The sequence below is a fragment of the Oncorhynchus clarkii genome, chromosome 23 (assembly GCF_045791955.1).
Source record: "Oncorhynchus clarkii lewisi isolate Uvic-CL-2024 chromosome 23, UVic_Ocla_1.0, whole genome shotgun sequence".
NCBI lineage: Eukaryota > Metazoa > Chordata > Actinopteri > Salmoniformes > Salmonidae > Oncorhynchus > Oncorhynchus clarkii.
Window position 1 is genome coordinate 51,038,465 of NC_092169.1, and position 19,912 is coordinate 51,058,376.

The window sequence follows — 19,912 nt, forward strand, 5'->3', positions numbered from 1 at the left end:
TTGAGCTTTTACAGAGATTTATACAGAAGCTCCAATACTACTTAGACTCTAGAGCCTTTAAACAGAATCATAATGAGAACTGTGGGTTAATTGTTATGACCTAACAAGGAAAACGTTGGGGGGGGGGGATTGGGGATTACCTTGTGGTTGTGTTACTTCAAGAGAAGAGACAGTATAAATCCAGCACTGTGGTGAAAGTTGGATGGAGGATCCTAATCCCGTTCACAGTGATGAAACAGCTGTGGTTATCCAGGGTTCTTCAGAAGATTAAACACATCCATCCTGGTATTATAAGAAGGCAGCTTCCTTGAAAGGAAATCACTTTTTCCTAATGGCCTTGTATGATATTATAGGATTTACAGCCCTAGTATTATATTATAGGATTTACAGCCCTAGTACTATGTTATACGATGTACAGCCCTAGTGCTATGTTATACGATGTACAGCCCTAGTACTATGTTATACGATGTACAGCCCTAGTACTATGTTATAGGATGTACAGCCCTAGTACTATGTTATAGGATGTATAGCCCTAGTACTATGTTATAGGATGTACAGCCCTAGTACTATGTTATACGATGTACAGCCCTAGTACTATGTTATACGATGTACAGTCCTAGTCCTATGTTATACGATGTACAGTCCTAGTACTAGTACTATGTTATACGATGTACAGCCCTAGTACTATGTTATACGATGTACAGCCCTAGTGCTATGTTATACGATGTACAGCCCTAGTACTATGTTATACGATGTACAGCCCTAGTACTATGTTATAGGATGTATAGCCCTAGTACTATGTTATACGATGTACAGCCCTGGTACTATGTTATACGATGTACAGCCCTAGTACTATGTTATACGATGTACAGCCCTAGTCCTATGTTATACGATGTACAGCCCTGGTACTATGTTATACGATGTACAGCCCTAGTACTATGTTATACGATGTACAGTCCTAGTACTAGTACTATGTTATACGATGTACAGCCCTAGTACTATGTTATACGATGTACAGCCCTGGTACTATGTTATACGATGTACAGCCCTAGTACTATGTTATACGATGTACAGCCCTAGTACTATGTTATACGATGTACAGTCCTAGTCCTATGTTATACGATGTACAGCCCTAGTACTATGTTATACGATGTACAGCCCTGGTATTAACACATTCACAGCTCCTAGGTGGAATAAAATCTAAACATTGACGTTGTCATTAAATTAATGCTTTTTATTATTCCTTTACAATACCCAGAACGTGTTCAGCACCACACTACAGATGTACTCCATTCCGCCCTGCCTGCTTGCCTTCTCAACGAGCTGTCACTAATTTAATTTAGTCCCACAATGCACTTCTTCTGAAAAGTGATAATAATGCCAGGAATCCTATTCGGGGCAGTTGATTGGTTGTCACAGTGTCGCTGAACCAAGCCTGTCTGTCAAAACGTATAACTTCAACAGAGGTACAGTAATTAAAGGACCCTTTCAGAAGTGACATGACATTGTATTGGATTCACAGTTTAATAGAACAAGTAAATGGTCTGCTCACAGGAGTCTATTCACCTTAGTATGATACGCTTGGAGGTTTCTCTACAAGTTACTTTCAACCTGAAAAAAAAAACGAATTATGACTTTAAAGAGATTTATTTTGTGCTACTTTTAATGATTTAATGGTAGCTAAAGTGCCAAGACTAGTTAAATAAGGATATATGGACAGAGGTGTTTTCTTTGGTCCTAGTAGACCACTATAACAAACCTAACGCCACTTCTACAGCAGGAACATACTAATTATAATGGAGTGTCTCACAAATAACCCAATTCCCCCTCCTCTCGCTCGGTCCTACAGGTAGAATGATTTAACGCTTGTGTAGTAGCTGTTGTACTTTCTCTGAATTCCTGAGTGGTTTTAAGGGAAAAACAGAAGGACTGCATCCCAAATGGCACCCTAGTCTCTATATAGTGCATTTTTTTTGACCAGGCCTATAAGATATCCCATAGGGCTCTGCTCCAAAGTAGTGCACTATATTGGGAATAGGGTTCCATTTAGGACACAACCAAGTTCCTACTAGCTCTGCAAAATGTCTTTACGCAAACTACACCACTCTATGGTAATTGGGTCAATGACCACAAAGACCATCTGGTCCTAAAAGGCGAATCACCACCTGTTCAGAGAAATTACTTCCTATCATTCTTCATTCCCAAACACACTGGCCCTTCTTCTCTCTCTCTTTCTGTCAAACACACTGGCTCTTCTCTCTCTGTCAAACACACTGGCCCTTCTCTCTCTCTCTTTCTGTCAAACACACTGGCTCTTCTCTCTCTCTCTTTCTGTCAAACACACTGGCCCTTCTTCTCTCTCTCTTTCTGTCAAACACACTGGCCCCTCTCTCTCTCTTTCTGTCAAACACACTGGCTCTTCTTCTCTCTCTCTTTCTGTCAAACACACTGGCCCCTCTCCCTCTCTTTCTGTCAAACACACTGGCTCTTCTCTCTCTGTCAAACACACTGACTCTTCTCTCTCTCTCTTTCTGTCAAACACACTGGCTCTTCTCTCTCTCTCTTTCTGTCAAACACACTGGCTCTTCCCTCTCTCTCTGTCAAACACACTGGCTCTTCTCTCTCTTTCTGTCAAACACACTGGCCCTTCTCTCTCTCTCTTTCTGTCAAACACACTGGCTCTTCTCTCTCTCTCTTTTTGTCAAACACACTGGCCCTTCTCTCTCTCTCTTTCTGTCAAACACACTGGCACTTCTCTCTTTCTCTCTGTCAAACACACTGGCTCTTCTCTCTCTCTTTCTGTCAAACACACTGGCTCTTCTTCTCTCGCTCTTTCTGTCAAACACACTGGCTCTTCTTCTCACTCTCTCTCTTTCTGTCAAACACACTGGCCCTTCTCTCTCTCTCTCTTTCTGTCAAACACACCGGCTCTTCTCTCTCTCTCTTTCTGTCAAACACACTGGCTCTTCTTCTCACTCTCTCTCTTTCTGTCAAACACACTGGCGCTTCTCTCTCTCTCTCTCTTTCTGTCAAACACACTGGCCCTTCTTCTCTCTCTCTTTCTGTCAAACACACTGGCCCCTCTCTCTCTCTTTCTGTCAAACATACTGGCTCTTCTTCTCTCTCTCTTTCTGTCAAACACACTGGCCCCTCTCTCTCTCTTTCTGCCAAACACACTGGCTCTTCTCTCTCTCTTTCTGTCAAACACACTGGCTCTTCTCTCTCTCTCTCTGTCAAACACACTGGCTCTTCTCTCTCTCTCTTTCTGTCAAACACACTGGCTCTTCTCTCTCTCTCTCTTTCTGTCAAACACACTGGCTCTTCTCTCTCTCTCCTTCTGTCAAACACACTGGCTCTTCTCTCTCTCCTTCTGTCAAACACACTGGCTCTTCTCTCTCTCTTTCTGTCAAACACACTGGCACTTCTCTCTCTCTCTGTCAAACACACTGGCTCTTCTCTCTCTCTTTCTGTCAAACACACTGGCTCTTCTCTCTCTGTCAAACACACTGGCCCTTCTCTCTCTCTCTTTCTGTCAAACACACTGGCTCTTCTCTCTCTCTCTTTCTGTCAAACACACTGGCTCTTCTCTCTCTCTCTCTTTCTGTCAAACACACTGACTCTTCTCTCTCTCTCCTTCTGTCAAACACACTGGCTCTTCTCTCTCTCTCTCTTTCTGTCAAACACACTGGCTCTTCTCTCTCTCTCCTATCAAACACACTGGCTCTTCTCTCTCTCTCTCTTTCTGTCAAACACACTGGCGCTTCTCTCTCTCTCTCTCTTTCTGTCAAACACACTGGCTCTTCTTCTCTCTCTCTTTCTGTCAAACACACTGGCTCTTCTCTCTCTCTCTCTTTCTGTCAAACACACTGGCTCTTCTCTCTCTCTCCTTCTGTCAAACACACTGGCTCTTCTCTCTCTCTCTCTTTCTGTCAAACACACTGGCTCTTCTCTCTCTCTTTCTGTCAAACACACTGGCTCTTCTCTCTCTCTCTCTCTTTCTGTCAAACACACTGGCTCTTCTCTCTCTCTCTGTCAAACACACTGGCTCTTCTCTCTCTCTCTTTCTGTCAAACACACTGGCTCTTCTCTCTCTCTCTCTTTCTGTCAAACACACTGGCTCTTCTCTCTCTCTCTCTTTCTGTCAAACACACTGGCTCTTCTCTCTCTCTCTCTTTCTGTCAAACACACTGGCTCTTCTCTCTCTTTCTGTCAAACACACTGGCGCTTCTCTCTCTCTCTCTCTTTCTGTCAAACACACGGGCTCTTCTTCTCTCTCTCTTTCTGTCAAACACACTGGCTCTTCTCTCTCTCTTTCTGTCAAACACACTGGCTCTTCTCTCTCTCTCTTTCTGTCAAACACACTGGCTCTTCTCTCTCTCTCTCTTTCTGTCAAACACACTGGCTCTTCTCTCTCCCTCTCTTTCTGTCAAACACACTGGCTCTTCTCTCTCTCTTTCTGTCAAACACACTGGCCCTTCTCTCTCTCTCTTTCTGTCAAACACACTGGCTCTTCTCTCGCTCTCTCTTTCTGTCAAACACACTGGCTCTTCTCTCTCTCTTTCTGTCAAACACACTGGCTCTTCTCTCTCTCTCCTTCTGTCAAACACACTGGCACTTCTCTCTCTCTTTCTGTCAAACACACTGGCTCTTCTCTCTCTCTCTTTCTGTCAAACACACTGGCTCTTCTCTCTCTCTCTCTTTCTGTCAAACACACTGGCACTTCTCTCTCCCTCCTTCTGTCAAACACACTGGCTCTTCTCTCTCTCTTTCTGTCAAACACACTGGCTCTTCTCTCTCTCTCTCTTTCTGTCAAACACACTGGCTCTTCTCTCTCTCTCTGTCAAACACACTGGCTCTTCTCTCTCTCTCTTTCTGTCAAACACACTGGCTCTTCTCTCTCTCTCTCTTTCTGTCAAACACACTGGCTCTTCTCTCTCTCTCTCTTTCTGTCAAACACACTGGCTCTTCTCTCTCTCTCTCTTTCTGTCAAACACACTGGCTCTTCTCTCTCTTTCTGTCAAACACACTGGCGCTTCTCTCTCTCTCTCTCTTTCTGTCAAACACACGGGCTCTTCTTCTCTCTCTCTTTCTGTCAAACACACTGGCTCTTCTCTCTCTCTTTCTGTCAAACACACTGGCTCTTCTCTCTCTCTCTTTCTGTCAAACACACTGGCTCTTCTCTCTCTCTCTCTTTCTGTCAAACACACTGGCTCTTCTCTCTCTCTCTCTTTCTGTCAAACACACTGGCTCTTCTCTCTCTTTCTGTCAAACACACTGGCGCTTCTCTCTCTCTCTCTCTTTCTGTCAAACACACGGGCTCTTCTTCTCTCTCTCTTTCTGTCAAACACACTGGCTCTTCTCTCTCTCTTTCTGTCAAACACACTGGCTCTTCTCTCTCTCTCTTTCTGTCAAACACACTGGCTCTTCTCTCTCTCTCTCTTTCTGTCAAACACACTGGCTCTTCTCTCTCTCTCTCTTTCTGTCAAACACACTGGCTCTTCTCTCTCTCTTTCTGTCAAACACACTGGCCCTTCTCTCTCTCTCTTTCTGTCAAACACACTGGCTCTTCTCTCGCTCTCTCTTTCTGTCAAACACACTGGCTCTTCTCTCTCTCTTTCTGTCAAACACACTGGCTCTTCTCTCTCTCTCCTTCTGTCAAACACACTGGCTCTTCTCTCTCTCTTTCTGTCAAACACACTGGCTCTTCTCTCTCTCTCTCTTTCTGTCAAACACACTGGCTCTTCTCTCTCCCTCCTTCTGTCAAACACACTGGCTCTTCTCTCTCTCTTTCTGTCAAACACACTGGCACTTCTCTCTCTCTCTTTCTGTCAAACACACTGGCTCTTCTCTCTCTCTCCTTCTGTCAAACACACTGGCTCTTCTCTCTCTCTTTCTGTCAAACACACTGGCACTTCTCTCTCTCTCTTTCTGTCAAACACACTGACTCCTCTCTCTCTTTCTGTCAAACACACTGGCACTTCTTCTCTCTCTTTCTGTCAAACACACTGGCGCTTCTCTCTCTCTCTCTCTTTCTGTCAAACACACTGGCTCTTCTCTCTCTCTCCTTCTGTCAAACACACTGGCTCTTCTTCTCTCTCTCTTTCTGTCAAACACACTAGCGCTTCTCTCTCTCTCTCTCTCTCTCTCTGTCAAACACACTGGCTCTTCTCTCTCTCTCTCTCTCTCTCTCTGTCAAACACACTGGCTCCTCTCTCTCTCTTTCTGTCAAACACACTGGCTCTTCTTCTCTCTCTCTCCTTCTGTCAAACACACTGACTCCTCTCTCTCTCTCTTTCTGTCAAACACACTGGCACTTCTTCTCTCTCTTTCTGTCAAACACACTGGCGCTTCTCTCTCTCTCTCTCTTTCTGTCAAACACACTGGCTCTTCTTCTCTCTCTCTCCTTCTGTCAAACACACTGGCTCTTCTTCTCTCTCTCTTTCTGTCAAACACACTAGCGCTTCTCTCTCTCTCTCTCTCTCTCTGTCAAACACACTGGCTCTTCTCTCTCTCTCTCTCTCTCTCTCTGTCAAACACACTGGCTCCTCTCTCTCTCTTTCTGTCAAACACACTGGCTCTTCTTCTCTCTCTCTCCTTCTGTCAAACACACTGGCACCTCTCTCTCTCTCTCCTTCTGTCAAACACACTGGCACCTCTCTCTCTCTCTCGCTCTCTCTGTCAAACACACTGGCTCTTCTTCTCTCTCTCTTTCTGTCATACACACTAGCGCTTCTCTCTCTCTCTGTCAAACACACTGGCTCTTCTTCTCTTTCTTTCTGTCAGTCCCTTCGGCCCTCAGCCCTCCATTTGTGCATTCACACGCTCATCTGCTATATACACAATTGTCCCTATGCTGAGGGAGTGAAAATTATGGAGGGTGTATTAGACCCTCCGATAGCCACTTCAAAGGCTTCAGAGCGATGTGTAATCCCATAACGCACCACATTATTTTTGAGTTCGCACAATTTCACACAAAACAATGGAGAGGCGTAATGGAGAGCCACCTGTACTTGTTTGTGTCTGATTTCAAGGCTTAAAACACGTAGCAAATGAAATGTTGAACTGATACTGACGGTTATATATTGTAAAAGGACTGAATTTCATACTCGTTCTATTACTTTAGTTGATTCTGTCTGGGACATATTTCCATTGTTAAATCATGGAGGATAACACACAATACAGTCTGGGACATATTTCCATTGTTAAATCACGGAGGATAACACGCAATACAGTCTGAGACTTATTTCCATTGTTAAATCATGGAGGATAACACGCAATACAGTCTGGGACATATTTCCATTGTTAAATCATGGAGGATAACACTCAATACAGTCTGGGACATATTTCCATTGTTAAATCATGGAGGATAACACGCAATACAGTCTGGGACATATTTCCATTGTTAAATCATGGAGGATAACATGCAATTCAGTCTGGGATATATTTCCATTGTTAAATCACGGAGGATAACACGCAATACAGTCTGGGACTTATTTCCATTGTTAAATCATAGATAACACACAATACAGTCTGGGACATATTTCCATTGTTAAATCATAGATAACACACAATACAGTCTGGGACATATTTCCATTGTTAAATCATGGAGGATAACACAATACAGGACATATTTCCTTATTTCTGTCTCCGTCTGTGTCTGTCTTTTCTCTGTCTCTGTCTGTCTGTCTTTTCTCCATCTCTCTCTGTCTGTCTTTTCTCCATCTCTGTCTGTCTGTCTTTTCTCCATCTCTGTCTGTCTTTTCTCCATCTCTGTCTGTCTGTCTTTTCTCCATCTCTGTCTGTCTTTTCTCCATCTCTGTCTGTCTGTCTTTTCTCCATCTCTGTCTGTCTGTCTTTTCTCCATCTCTGTCTGTCTGTCTTTTCCCCATCTCTGTCTGTCTTTTCTCCATCTCTGTCTGTCTGTCTTTTCTCCATCTCTGTCTGTCTTTTCTCCATCTCTGTCTGTCTGTCTTTTCTCCATCTCTGTCTGTCTTTTCTCCATCTCTGTCTGTCTGTCTTTTCCCCATCTCTGTCTGTCTTTTCTCCATCTCTGTCTGTCTGTCTTTTCTCCATCTCTGTCTGTCTGTCTTTTCTCCATCTCTGTCTGTCTTTTCCCCATCTCTGTCTGTCTTTTCTCCATCTCTGTCTGTCTGTCTTTTCCCCATCTCTGTCTGTCTTTTCTCCATCTCTGTCTGTCTTTTCCCCATCTCTGTCTGTCTTTTCCCCATCTCTGTCTGTCTTTTCCCCATCTCTGTCTGTCTTTTCTCCATCTCTGTCTGTCTTTTCTCTGTCTGTCTTTTCTCCATCTCTGTTTGTCTTTTCTCTGTCTGTCTTTTCTCCATCTCTGTTTGTCTTTTCTCTGTCTGTCTTTTCTCCATCTCTGTTTCTCTTTTCTCTGTCTGTCTTTTCTCCATCTCTGTTTCTCTTTTCTCTGTCTGTCTTTTCTCCATCTCTGTTTGTATTTTCTCTGTCTGTCTTTTCTCCATCTCTGTCTGTCTTTTCTCTGTCTGTCTTTTCTCCATCTCTGTTTGTCTTTTCTCTGTCTGTCTTTTCTCCATCTCTGTTTGTCTTTTCTCTGTCTGTCTTTTCTCCATCTCTGTTTGTCTTTTCTCTGTCTGTCTTTTCTCCATCTCTGTTTGTCTTTTCTCTGTCTGTCTTTTCTCCATCTCTGTCTGTCTTTTCTCCATCTCTGTTTGTCTTTTCTCTGTCTGTCTTTTCTCCATCTCTGTCTGTCTTTTCTCTGTCTGTCTTTTCTCCATCTCGGTCTGTCTTTTCTCCATCTCTGTCTGTCTTTTCTCCATCTCTGTCTGTCTTTTCTCCTTCTCTGTCTGTCTTTTCCCCATCTCTGTCTGTCTTTTCCCCATCTCTGTCTGTCTTTTCTCTGTCTGTCTTTTCACCGTCTTTGTCTCTCCCTGAAATATGTGACTAAGGAAGCACAACAGCTTTATCTCTGTTAGAATTGTAACTGAATTCTACAGGTACAATACCTGTGTACACTTGTACAGTAATGATGGTATTTACTGAGCCAGATAGATATTCAACATCTCCTTTACCTTGTCTCCTTGATCGCCTTTCTGTCCTGGAAGTCCTGCCAAGCCTGGTAGACCTTGATCACCCTACAAAGAACAATAACATTTAATTGATGTAATTTACCTGAACTAGCTTGCTAATGACTGTCCATCCACACATTAAAAACTCCCCAAAGACATGAGAAATTCCCCAAGGTACCCCTCTGTCTGAAGTCTGCTTTCAGAACTTCCATGGACATTAGTGGAACCACCTCTGGAGATGACGGCCATGCCTTAAACAAAGCAACTACATATTTGTGCCAAATTACTGCTAATAAGCTTTTATTTCCTGCCTTTGGTTGGCATCCAAGAAAACCCATTGGCATAAATGTGCTTTAATTTGGTATTTCTTTTCTTGTTTAATACGTTTGGTGTCAGCAGTGGGATATCTGAATGCATGGTTCCATTAGAACAGAACACTCCAACCCATTAGGATTATATTTGCTGTTTGGACAGATTGTTCCTGAGGATTGCTCAACTCCGATCTCCTATATCGAGGTTGAGTTGAGTATTGATAAGTGGTCTCACGATTTGCTAGCAACAACATTGAGTTGCCACCAGTCGATACTTGAAATTCTGAAAACGCTTACCTGTACCTATTTTAGTCCTGTACAACAAGAAGTCCTTCCGAAGGGTGCTGAAATTCATACTTTTACTAAAAATGTTTATCGAATACAATGGCACCCTATTCCCTATTGGCCTTGGTCAAAAGTAGTGCACAAAACAGAGAATAGAGTGCTGTTTGGGACGCAAGATATTTCTATGGACTGTACCTTCTCTGCTGAACATTGACATCTGTCACTGCTGGAATGCTGGACCCGCTGGACCCGAGCTGGCTGGACGGGCTGGGAGAGCATCCGGGGGAGCTGGCCTGCTCCATCTGTATTCAAGGGATTGGGAGTCACCCCTCCAGCACTAGGGCCCTCCCTGCTAGGCTCACACTGTAGGATCAATACAAAGATTTACAGTTGGGATTTTTACTATTTTGTTGCCTTACAACCTGGAATTAAAATAGATTTTTGGGGGGTTTGTATCATTTGATTCACACGACATGCCTACCACTTTGAAGATGCAAAATATTTTTTATTGTGAAACAAACACGAAATAAGACAATAAAACAGGGGTGGTGAGAGGTGTTGGGTTTGTACCAGACATAGCGTTTTCCTTGATGGCCAAAAAGCTCAATTTTAGTCTTGTCTGACCAGAGTACCTTCTTCCATATGTTTGGGGAGTCTCCCACATGCCTTTTGGCAAACACCAAACGTGCTTCCTTATTTTTTCTTTAAGCAATGTCTTTTTTCTGGCCACTCTTCTGTAAAGCCCAGCTCTGTGGAATGTGGAAGTGGTCCTATGGACAGATACTCCAATCTCCACTGTGGAGCTTTGCAGCTCCTTCAGGGTTATCTTTGGACTCTTTGTTGCATCTCTGATTAATGCTCTCCTTGCCTGGTCTGTGAGTTTTGGTGGGCAGCCCTCTCTTGGCAGGTTTGTTGTAGTGCCATATTCTTTCAATTATTTAATAATGGATTTTTATATCCGAACCCTGATCTGTACTTCTCCACTCCCTGACCTGTTTGGAGCTCCTTGGTCTTCATGGTGCCACTTGCTTGGTGGTGGCTCTTGCTTAGTGATGTTGCAGACTCTGGGGCCTTTCAGAACAGGTGTACATATACTGAGATCATGTGACAGATCATGTGGCACTTGCACACATGTGGACTTAAGTTAATTTGCTAATTAGTTCTGAAGGTAACTGGTTGCACCAGATCTTATTTAGGGGCTGAATACATATACACGCACCACTTTTCAGTTTTTTAAATAGTTTTAATTGTTTGAAACAAGTTATTTTTTTGATTTCACTTCACCAATTTGGACTATTTTATATATGTCCACTACAAACTGTTTAGACACATGACTCTGCTATTTAAGGGCCAGTTTCCTGGAACCACCTTAAGCCTAATCATTTCATGTTGCTATTCAATTCTGTTTTCTAGTTGACTTGAACTTGAGTCCAGGGCTAGACAGAATGTTGGTCTAGAAAGCAATGTAAAATCTCAATTGAAAGTGCTATTTAGTTTAGGAGTAGGCTTAATTTGGGTATAGGAAACCAGACAATTACAATACAACACATGTTGAAATGCAGTTCTCAAATAGTCTGAAATGTAATAACAGTCCAGTACCACTACCGTATTTATAATCAGTTAATGTCCAATGATTCATTGACTCAATGAGTTACCTTAATTACTGTGAAACTAGATGACTGTCCCAGGGGAATGAGGAAAGGACAATACTTAAGGTTTTGAATGCCAATACATTATTTCCTACCATATTAACTGAGCCCCAGTACTGAAACTCAATGCACACTGAGATAACATCCTGGTTATGGATATATATTATAACTGTCAGAGGCCAAAGGTGAGAGGTCACTGAAACACACTATTTCCAACCATATAGACCACATGTGACCTAGCACATTGAATCAACATAACCCAACACTCACTGAGATGACAACATGGTTATGAATACGTATAGGCCCAACTGTCAAAATGTCAAAGGTCACTTCTCCTTTTAAACACAGTTAGCAGTCCAAATTGCACACTTTTTCCTATGGGCTCTGGTCAAACGTAGTGCACTATACTGGGAATAGGGTGCTATTTGGGATTCATCCACAGTCTGTAAGGTCACTCTCCATTGACCTGGTCTGCAATATGATCTAACAGAAGAATATCTATCTATCAATCTATCAATCAAATGTATTTATAAATCCCGTTTTACATCAGCAGCTGTCACAAAGATATTGCACAGTAACCTGGATAAGATGTCCCCTATGGAAGAAACATCATTCAGTTGGGTAGTTTTCAAGAAGGACAAACACAACTCAACCAGATTATGTTACATATTGCTCTTAAATTTAAATATCGACCAAGAAGCCAGTTCCACTGCTTTAAAAAAAATATATATATATTCCCCTCTTACAATTGACTCATTCACCCCCCTCCTCTCCCCTCACTCATTCATCCCCCTAACTATTCCCCAGGTCGTTGCTGTAAATGAGAACGTGTTCTCAGTCAACTTACCTGGTAAAATAATGGATAAATATATATATGTTTTTTTAATTAAAAAAAATAATCAGGGACTGATTTAGATCTGGGAAAGCAGGTGGGTGCAATTAATTATCCGGTAGAACAGAAAACTAGAAGTACTCCGGAATTCATAGGGTAAGAATTTAATAACCCTGCTCTACTGTATATCAAGCCACGTCGAAGGTCTCATGTATGTCCTAAAATGTGCACTGTACATAAAAGGAGTGTAAAATATCTTACCGTAGATCCTGCCTGCTCACAGCAGTTCTCCATCTCAGCCAGGTATGGGTCACAGTAGATCAGGATTTGTTGCAGTTCGATCTGGAGAGAAAGACATCTGTTAGGGACATTATGATGATTCAGATATAGAGAAAAACTAACAATGTATATTTTGAAATAGGAAACATGTTTCTTTGACCGAAACTAAGCAACCCCAGCACACCAAAATTGGTTCTGTGAAAGTTCCCAGAACATTTGTTTGTTCGCGGCAAATGTTCTTTTAGAATGCTTGTATAAAACATTTGCCTGATGTTTCAAGAACATTCAAGAACTATTCTTTAACATGTTCCCAGAATCATTTCATTAGTCTGGTGAGAACTTTTGGGGACATCACAAAAGATATGTTCCCCAAACACAAAAGCTGTCCAGTTGGGCCTCCGCTTCTAGAATGGTTCTTTAAGGGTGCAAAAAGCATGAGATATTACAAGTACGTTCCCAGAACACATTTCCTCTGTTCTTTAAAGGTTCCAAGAATATTTCATTAGGTTGTGGTAACACTGACTGGTCAAGAGATATGTTCCCAAAACACAAAAACTGTCCAGTTATGCAAACATTCAGTTATCAAATAAAATGTTATTTGTCACATGTGCCGAATACAACAGGCCCGTCAGGTAGTCCAGGATCCAGTTGCAGAGGGAGTTGTTAGTCCCAGGGTCCTTAGCTTAGTGATGAGCTTTATGGGCACTATGGTGTTGAAAGCTGAGCTGTAGTCAATGAACAGCATTCTCACCTTCTCACCTTTTCTCCAGGTAGGAAAGAGCAGTGTGGAGTGCGATTGAGATTGCGTCATCTGTGGATCTGTTGGGGCTGTACGGAAATTGGAATGGGTCTAGGGTTTCTGGGATGATGGTGTTGATGTGAGCCATGACCAGCCTTTCTAAGCACTTCATGGCTATCGACGTGAGTGCAACAGTTCGGTAGTCATTTAGGCAGGTTACCTTCACTTTCTTGGACACAGGGACTATGGTGGTCTGCTTCAAACATGTAGGTATTACAGACTCGGTCAGGGAGAGGTTGAAAATGTCAGTGAAGACACTTGCCAGTTGGTCCGTGCATGCTCTGAGTACACGTCATGGTAATCCGGCCTTTCCGATGTGAGCAACATCTGTTTAAGGGTCTTGCTCACATCAGCTATGGACAACGTGATCACACAGCTGTCCAGTTTCCCTTTGTAGTTCATAATAGTTTATAAGCCCTGCCACATCCAACGAGCGTCAGAGCGGGTGTAGTAGGATTCAATCTTAGTCCTGTATTCACGCTTTGCCTGTTTGATGGTTCGTCTGAGGGCAAAGCGGGATTTCTCATAAGCGTCTGGATTAGTGTCCCGCTCCTTGAAAGCAGCAGTCCTAGCCTTTAGCTCATGAGGATGTTGCCTGTAATCCATGACTTCTGGTTGGGAAATGTACGTACTGACACTGTGGGGACGACGTCGTCGATGCACTTATTGATGAATCCGGTGACTGAGGTGGTATTCTCCTTAATGCCATTGGATGAATCCCGGAAAATATTCCAGTCTGTGCTAGCAAAACAGTCCTGTAGCGTAGCATCCGTGTCATCTGACCACTTCCGTATTGAGCGAGTCACTGGTACTTCCTGCTTTAGTTTTTGCTTGTAAGCAGGAATCAGAAGGATGGAATTATGATCAGATTTGCCAAATGAAAGGTGGTCTAGAGTTTTTTTCCCTCTGTTTGCACATATGACATAATGGTAGAAATTAGGTAAAAAGGATTGCCTGCATTAAAGTCCCCGGCCACTAGGAGCGCCGCTTCTAGATGAGCATTTTCTTGTTTGCTTATTGTCTTATACAGTTCATTGAGTGCTGTCTTAGTACCAGCATCGATTTGTTGTGGTAAATAGATAGCTAGGGAAAATATAGATGAAAACTCTCTCGGTAGATAGTGTGGTCTACGGCTTATCATGAGGTACTCTCCCTCAGGCGAGCAATACCTTGAGACCTCTTTAATATTAGACACCAGCTGTTATTCATCTTACCAGACGTATCTGTTCTGTCCTGCCGATGCATGGAAAACCCAGCCAACTGTATAAAATCTGTGTTGTGGTCCAGCCACGACTCGGTGAAACATAAGATATTACAGTTTTATTTTTATTTATTTTTTTTACCCCTTTTTCTCCCCAATTTCGTGGTATCCAATTGTTGTAGTAGCTACTACTGTTGTAGGAATGCTCACGCAACATCAGGCAAATGTTAAACATTCATCACCATGAATGGATCGCTTTTGTGTAACGAGAACATTTGCGACAACCTAACAAATGTTCTGGGAACTTTCACAGAGCCAATTTTGGTTTGCTGGGAAAACATTACTGGTACACTGTGTTATTTCATTACCTGGAAGACTAATGAGAACTATTGAGGAATGTTCTGTGATGATTGTTACAGGTGTTGTGCACAACATTTTAATGAATGTTAGGAGAATATTCCAACGATATTTCATTTAAAATATTTTTAGAAAAATAAAATATTTTGTTATCAAATGTTATCATCCAGGTGTTAGATAAAACCCTAACTAGAACTTAATGGGAATCTTAGCTAATGTTCTGGGAATGTTCCCGGTTTGCTGGGACCCTTCTAGACATTGCCCTTGAAGGCAACCATATATAGTTACTGTATGTTTAAAAGTATAATGTCGATCTCATGGACTGTCAGTCATGCTCCGTCTATGAATTTCAGAACGGTTATATTTCCAGATTGTGGCTTTAGGCCTAAACGTACATCTACAGGCCGTCCATCCTCCACCCGGGTTGTAATCAGCGTATATCCGCTGGGGTCGATTTCATCCTTCTCGTCTGTCAGCCTCCTCTCTATTAGTTTACAGTCCATGTAAACGGAGACGATGCTGCTCTGGACCGCCACACCCAGCTTGTGCCATTGGCGGTCAAACAGGGTGTGCAGGTCTCGGCTCTTAAAGGTGTAGTGGAGGCTGTTCTTCAGAAGGCCCCGGGCTGAGAACTCCACTGCTCGTTTAGCACCGTCCAACACTACAGACACCTGAAGATAGAGCCGGAGGAGATTGTAAGACATTATATTGCCTCATAACAAGTTATAAAGCTTTATACCTGCCGGTGTTGCCTTCCATTCATTACCATTACCATCAGGGTCATGGTAGATACAAGCATCAGTCATGGCATGAAAACATTGATCAATTAACCAATGGTAAACCAACTGACAGACCGACCTACTGACCACACGGCCAACCGACTTGACTGACCTACCAGCCAACGGACCTACCAGCCAACCAGCCGATGGACCGACTGACCTGCTGGGCGAACTGGCAGAGTGAGTGAGCGATCGACTGATCAGTCAATCAACAAATCAATAAATCAATATAGATCCAATCCCAATTCAATGCTATACATCCAGACATCATGAATATCCTTATAGTGGACACTCAGACCTACCTGGGTACCTCCCGTCTGGTCGAATATCTGCCACAGATACCAGCGGTCTTTCTTTGTGGTTTTCCTCAGCCGGAAGGTGGTAACTAGAGAGTATTCACTGGACAGACCATTGGGGAACACCAATCTGAAAGAAAAAAATTACATTGTTCGAGCTGCATATTGTCAAATTGAATCACAAAAATATATGAAACTGAACAATGGGCCTAACAGTGAAAATTTTGTTTTGGAACTTTCAGTCTTGGTTGGAAGAGCATTAATAGCTAACGTAGAAGATTTTACCCATAAAATTAGCATTTGCTAAATGGACTGTCAAAAATAAACATTGAGAATGAATATGAATAATCATGCTGGATGTCTTATAGCTTTCTATGACTGTGTAGTAAGAAAACCAATCAACTTGAACCACTTGACAACGTTCTTCTATAGCCCCCTAGCGCAAAATGGCCGCTTACATATAAAGCTAGAATTTTATGCCAAACATGATTCATCCAGCCAGATTACATTTATTTCAGCATCCCTGTCATTCCAAATCGAATAATCATTTATTCAAACTTAAATTAAATTCCTCTTACTTCACATACAGGTCTAGACTAGAAAACACAAGACCATGGCTAACTACAGTATATAGCTTAGAAAGAAAACATTGTTATAAAGAGAAAAATGCAAAAAGGAAGATGACAAGGCGATAGGTTTGTTAACCCAGACGTTTCAGTTCAACACTGCTGGCAGAACATCTCTAGCACATTGTGAACACTGAATGTAATGGGGATGGTACCACCAACAGACAGTGGGGAGAACAAGTATTTGATAACCTGAAAAATCGGCAGTGTTTCCGACTTACAAAGCATGTAGAGGTCTGTAATTTTTATCATAGGTACACTTCAACTGTGAGAAAATAACATTGTATGATATATAAGTAATTCATTAGCATTTTATTGCATGACATAAGTATTTGATACATCAGAAAAGCAGAACTTAATATTTGGTACAGAAACCTTTGTTTGCAATTACAGAGATCATACGTTTTCTGTAGTTCTTGACCAGGTTTGCACACACTGCAGCAGGAATTTTGGCCCACCCCTCCATACAGACCTTCTCCAGATCCTTCAGGTTTCGGGGCTGTCGCTGGGCAATACGGACTTTCAGCTCCCTCCAAAGATTTTCTTTTGACTTCAGGTCTGGAGACTGGCTAGGCCACTCGGGGACCTTGAGATGCTTCTTACGGAGCCACTCCTTAGTTGCCCTGGCTGTGTGTTTCGGGTCGTTGTCATGCTGGAGGACCCAGCCACCACCCATCTTCAATGCTCTTACTGAGGGAAGGAGGTTGTTGGCCAAGATCTCACGATACATGGCCCCATCCATCCTCCCCTCAATACGGTGCAGTCGTCCTGTCCCCTTTGCAGAAAAGCATCCCCAAAGAATGATGTTTCCACCTCCATGCTTCACGGTTGGGATGGTGTTCTTGGGGTTGTACTCATCCTTCTTCTTCCTCCAAACACGACAAGTGGAGTTTAGACCAAAAAGCTATATTTTTGTCTCATCAGACCACATGACATTCTTCTATTCCTCCTCTGGATCATCCAGATGGTCATTGGCAAACTTCAGACGGGCCTGGACATGCGCTGGCTTGAGCAGGGGACCTTGCGTGCGCTGCAGGATTTTAATCCATGATGGCATAGTGTGTTACTAATGGTTTTCTTTGAGGCTGTGGTCCCAGCTCTCTTCAGGTCATTGACCAGGTCCTGCCGTGTAGTTCTGGGCTGATCCCTCACCTTCCTCATGATCATTGATGAGGCTTGCATGGAGCCCCAGACCGAGGGTGATTGACCGTCATCTTGAACTTCTTCCATTTTCTAATAATTGCGCCAACAGTTGTTGCCTTCTCACCAAGCGGCTTGCCTATTGTCCTGTAGCCCATCCCAGCCTTGTGCAGGTCTACAATTTTATCCCTGATGTCCTTACACAGCTCTCTGGTCTTGGCCATTGTGGAGAGGTTGAGGTCTGTTTGTTTGAGTGCGTGGACAGGTGTCTTTTATACAGGTAACGAGTTCAAACAGGTGCAATTAATACAGGTAATGAGTGGAGAACAGGAGGGGTTCTTAAAGAAAAACGAACAGGTCTGTGAGAGCCGGAATTCTTACTGGTTGGTAGGTGATCAAATACTTATGTCATGCAATAAAATGCTAATTAATTACATAAAAATCATACAATGTGATTTTCTGGATTTTTGTTTTACATACCGTCTCTCACAGTTCAAGTGTACCTATGGAAAAAAATTACAGACCTCTACATGCTTTGTAAGTAGGAAAACCTGCAAAATCGTCAGTGTATCAAATACTTGTCCTCCCCACTGTAGATGGAACCTCATTCATTATAGAAACACTAACACTATTCCTCTTCCATTTCTTCACTGATACTTCTCTCCTCCTATTTCCTGTTTCCATCCTGTTGAACCAACACTTTAACCCCTCAAACTGAACCTGGGACTCAGATTAGACTATAGTAATGCATTAACAGCTAAAAGTGAAGCACCAGAAACACAATCTTTCAAGTTTAGCAGAAATCGCAATGATGCAATGACAAGGCCATTCAAAGACATGGGGAGAGAAAGAGAGAGAGAAGGAGAGGGCAACAGAGAGAGTGGAATGGAGATGGAGAGAGAGATCAAGGAAGGAAGGGAGAGAGAGAGAGAGAGAGAGAGAGAGAGAGAGAGAGAGAGAGGTGGGAGAGATGGAGAGAGACATTTATCAAGCGACACAGAGAAATGGGGGGAGAGAGAGAGAGAGGTAACTAAAGAGTAAGCGAGAGACTAAGCTCACTTCAGATAGGCCGGAAATGAGTTATCCTCTTCATAGCTCATGACCTATTCTCTCAGAGACATACCCCTCCTGCCTTGTGTGTCCCTTGAATTCTCACAGAACGTTGACACAGCATACGATTAAAATATATATGCAGCGAGGTTAAAGCCACAGAAAGATCAAATGCTTTCTGAGGGTAGGCGAGAGAAAGAGAGAGACTGGGAAGGTGAATCGTCGCCTTGGGGCAAAAAGAGAACATTTATATTGCAATTCAACGGAGAGAGATGAGCAGGACTATTCATAAAACTAGAGGTTTATTCCCTGAGATTCCACCTAAAAGAATGATTTGGAATTCCTGAATAAAACAGCAGAGATCCCATCTGGGCACAGACGGCAATTCCACATCTATTCCACGTTGGTGAAAACAATACTGATTCAACCAATGTGTTCCCAGTGGGATAGTTATGTGTATGGAATAAGGAGAGAGATACATTGAAGGAATTAGACTAATTGAACCCAGAGAGGGGACTAAAACATGTACTTTTCATTTCCATCAAACCTTTAATATCACAGGTCTCACTGAGCTGCAATCTGTTATCCAGGGGAGAGCTGCTCTTCACGGTGCAGGGCCTTGCAAAAGTATTCACCCCTCTTGGCATTTTTCCTATTTTGTTGCCTTACAACCTGAAATTTAAGTCCATTTTTATCTCAATTTCATGTAAAGGACATACACAAAATAGTCCAAATGAGTGAAGTGAAAATGAAAAAAATTACTTGTTTAAAAAAAAAAAGCTGAAAAGTGGTGTGTGCATACGTATGTATTCACCCCCTTTGGTATGAAACCCGTTTGCATCTTCAAAGTGGTATGCATGTTGTGTAAAACAAATGATACAACCCCCCCACACAAATCTATTTTAATTCCAGGGTGTAAGGCAACAAAATAGGAAAAATGCCAAGGGGGGTGAATACATTCACATGCCACTGTATTTCTATCTAATGTTAGTATGTGTAAATGAGCCTGTTGAGGTCATTTACACACATTATCTACACTGGAACACTTGAACCCTAAGGGTTAGATGTCAAGGGTTATACGTTACTGACACCTCCTCCCACCCTATACCCCCCCCCCCCTCCTCCACTGCTTACCATCTGTGGCTCAAACACATGGTCCTATCAAGTGGAGTTGGTTTTTGAACAGCGTTTGCTTTCCCCCCACAAACACATTTAAAGTCCTCTCCTTTCTGAATGCCAGTCCAGTTGTGCCAGTCTA

General features: G+C 42.7%; 1 protein-coding gene across 2 annotated transcripts in view; it reads right to left on the minus strand.

The window, feature by feature from the left end:
• The window catches only part of LOC139381914 (collagen alpha-1(XIX) chain-like), a 244,516-nt gene that overhangs the window by 201,763 nt on the left and 22,841 nt on the right, over positions 1-19,912 (minus strand). The window lies entirely within an intron of this gene.